This window comes from Apium graveolens, chromosome 8, assembly GCF_009905375.1.
Source record: "Apium graveolens cultivar Ventura chromosome 8, ASM990537v1, whole genome shotgun sequence".
Taxonomy (NCBI): Eukaryota; Viridiplantae; Streptophyta; class Magnoliopsida; order Apiales; family Apiaceae; genus Apium; species Apium graveolens.
In genome coordinates this window covers 25,418,768-25,422,388 of record NC_133654.1, presented here as the reverse complement: position 1 = coordinate 25,422,388, position 3,621 = coordinate 25,418,768, and the positions used below count along the sequence as shown (strand labels likewise).

Sequence of the window (3,621 nt, the reverse complement as noted above, 5' to 3'; positions counted from 1 at the left end):
GCCTTTGTCTCTTTTTATTCACACAACTCATTTGACCCTTTATAATATTCTACAAACAACAGTTTTTTAGCCGTTGTAACAATTTACAGGCACAATAGTTAAAAATAGTGTTATGAGAATTGACTTCTACAACAGTTTATGTATTTATTTCAAACAACGGTACCCATCTGTTGTCTGTCTTCATCTAAGCCAATAGCAAGTGCATATAAAACTGTTGTTTGAAGGTTGGTATATACAACGGTTTTGTTAAAATGGACTGTTGTAAAATATTGTATTACTCAAGCATTTGTTAGATGCATACCAAGATCTGATATCTTTAACACAACGGTTTCTCTGAAAGGAAGCATTGTCCTTATTTCCTACAGTCAACAGTTTCTAAAATATGACACATTGTCTGAAATTACTTAACACAACGGATTATACAATGGAATTAACAGATTACGCTTATTTGAGTTTCTAACAAACAATAGTTTATGAAACTCAAATTGTTGTGCACTAGTTTGTCAAATTATATAATTTTAACAAATATTATTTTTATTCTATATAAACCAGTTGCAAATACAAATTGCACCCAACCATTGAAATTTGTACAATAAAATAATACAAATTGCAAAGTTAAATACCAAATAGCAACTTCACTGACAATTAGATAGTACTGATTATAGAGTGTTCTGGTTTGGGGTCATATTCATAATCAAAATGAACAAATACATGCTCCTCTTTAGATAGTTCTTCAATCTTGATATGCAATGACTCTCTGATCGCATGTGCTTCTTTCAATGGCAAATCTTGTGGTAGTTCGATATTCACCTCCACAAAATAAAGAACAGCGAAAGTGTAGGCACGAACGGTGTCTGCATATTTTATTTGCGGATCATACCTTCACTAGATATGTAAGTTTCTGCAGAACTTCCGGTGGACCTGATTGTCCAACCTGAGAAACTGCATATGATATATAGTCAAATGTTAGAACAAATCTTAATCGGGGAACCAAAACCAAAGAACCAATGATACCTTTGTATTGTCATATTAGAAATGAAGATAGGTCTCATTTACCTGCATTTTCAAGTACAGTTTTACCCCAATTTGAGATGTTGTAGAATGCTAGAGCTACGGCACCAACTGGGTCAATCCACCAGTAGAATTTATAACCAAGAACAACAACTATTAGACCAACCATATTTGTCACCACATCAAAGTAATGGTCCTGTAGATGAAAATTTTGAACTTTTAAACGAAACCATAAATAATTACAGGATGTTAACATAATAATTAAACGTGTTTCAGAAAGAAAAAAAAATATAAGAGAACTCTAATTTAGTAGATATCTCAAATTTAAACCCTCTTTCCCTTAATATAGCTCCCTAGGATTAGGGTTAACTTGTAAAGAAAATAAAAAAAACAAATAAAATTAAATAGAATGGTGATGATTATAGAGTTGTGATGCTCAGTGAAAAAATGAAAGCAAAATAAAATTGGATATATATGCCAAAAACTAACAACCCAATAACAACGGTTCTTTTTTTTGTTGGGTTTCTGCAGAATTACAAGGATAAAATTAGCTTTATGAACAAAAATTAGACAAGTTCCCCATTATAATGTAACATTGAAAATTGTTGATCCTGCTACCGTACCAAATACAGTTAAGACATTTTCTTGAGCTCCTTTGTCGCTGCTAAACAACCCAATTACTGCAAATAAGCCACAAAGTTGAAACAGAGCAGAGTAACATTAGAGCGGCTTTTGCTGAAAAGACAACAAGTTTTACCTTAACAAATATTGTGGATTCTAAAATATATTTAATGGTGAAAAATTAAAAATCAATAGCCTTTCCTCCTACCAAGCATGGCAGGAGGAAAATAAAGAAAAATATGTCATCATGAGAATCAGTGATCAAATGTAGGTGACTAGTGTTGGCTCTTATGGAAGTTATTTTGATCCTAAAAGCTAGAATTTAGCTGGGTAATTCCCTTATCTTCAAATATCAATGGGATATCACCAACTGTCTTTTTTATTAGGCTTATCTCTTTGCCCAAAAACCGGCTTCTAGACTTGGGATTTTGGCATACTAGAGCAGCCTTACATGTGGGATTCTCAAATGAAACAATTTCAAATTTATGAACGGAATAAGAGAATATATGAGAAAAAAATAATTCCAAGGATATATTTCATATACTCCTTCCAGTTTACTACAGGAGCTGTGCAGAGACATCTTGTCAAGGCCAAATGTTGTGTTGGTGAGGAGAATGAAATGGGACTAAATGAAATAACACATTACAATGCATTATAATGTCATATAAACAGGTACACCAAATATAAATTGTGAATGAAAATTTATACTTGCTTTGGTTGACCGTTAAACAAATAGATGTGACAATAATATGACTATTTTCATTTGAAACAACTGCTTCCATTTCTTGGAAATTTGAAGAGACAACAAGTTAAACAAGTGTTAGTAGCTTATCAATTTAATTAACCATTTAAACAAAAAAATGTGGCATACCAGAAATAGCATGTGCCTTCTCAATAGTCTTGGGATGACCTAGAGTGCAACCTTCTCGGTGATATTAAAGATGTGGTCAAGACACGTTGGCCTGTTAGGATGACGTGCAATATTCACACGCTGTATGGGAGTCAAATGTGTGTAGAGATCTTTCAGAGCCTGCAATTTATTTTAAAGTGAGCAAAGTTGACAGAGACATGTATGTTTAAACAAAGTGATCATCTGAAGTTGGGCAATAAAAAATTCTTAGTTATATATTATGAGCAGCACAGTTCTTGACAGCAATTTACAAATTATCACTCAAGAGTTAAACTTAAATCACATCGATGAACTCAAATGCAATAAGCGCAATAACTTATAAGTGTTTTAGTAATAGAATAAATGCAGATTTCATAACTGGTGTTCCTACCACATGCTAGTTATATGAAAAAATTAACATATGTACAAGCAATTGACAAACCATTGCAATTTATTTCGATATATCCAAGGAAAAAAGGAGCTTTTGGTTTTTACAGCGAAATCTCAATAAATTGGTTTATGCGTTACACATCAATTCAAGATAAGAATTATAGCTATTATTTTGACTGTTACAAGTGCACAGCATAACCATAAATGAGCAAACATGATTCATGTGGAACAATGAACTGAAAAAAAACGATAAACACGATACCACATATTTGTACTTACGATACAACATATAAGATCTCTTCCCAACTTAATATTTACTTCAGCAATATCATAAATATGTATAAAGGGTGTTTAATTACAGATTAATAATACCTGCTGATACTTGTTTTCTAGAGAGATAATTTGATATATGTTTCAAATACTTGGCCCCAAAAGCATCACAAGCTTCTTTGGCACAAAAATCCCCCAAAACAACACAATAATTTAACAAACAGATCTGAAACCCAAAATTCAAAAAAGTGAAAACACCAAAAATCATGAAACCTAACTGAATTCAGGCAATCGGGATCCTTCAGATCGGAAATGGAAGCACAGACAGTGGACGATTCTGAAAATTCCATTTCTTATGTGTAAATTGGTCATTAGGAGTGTAATTAATGTTTGAAATAGAGGTGGATTGAGAGGCAGAGAGAGGGAGAGAGAGAGAGAGA

At 32.6% G+C, this 3,621-nt stretch overlaps 1 long non-coding RNA gene across 1 annotated transcript; it reads right to left on the bottom strand.

Moving 5' to 3' along the window:
* Positions 1–659: 659 nt before the first annotated feature.
* On the bottom strand, positions 660–3,340 carry LOC141676839 (uncharacterized). The gene is made up of 5 exons (XR_012557173.1): positions 3,284–3,340; positions 2,504–2,662; positions 1,635–1,691; positions 1,057–1,207; positions 660–942 (listed from the first exon to the last, which is right to left on the bottom strand). It is a non-coding gene; the product is annotated as an uncharacterized LOC141676839 (long non-coding RNA).
* Positions 3,341–3,621: the final 281 nt, after the last annotated feature.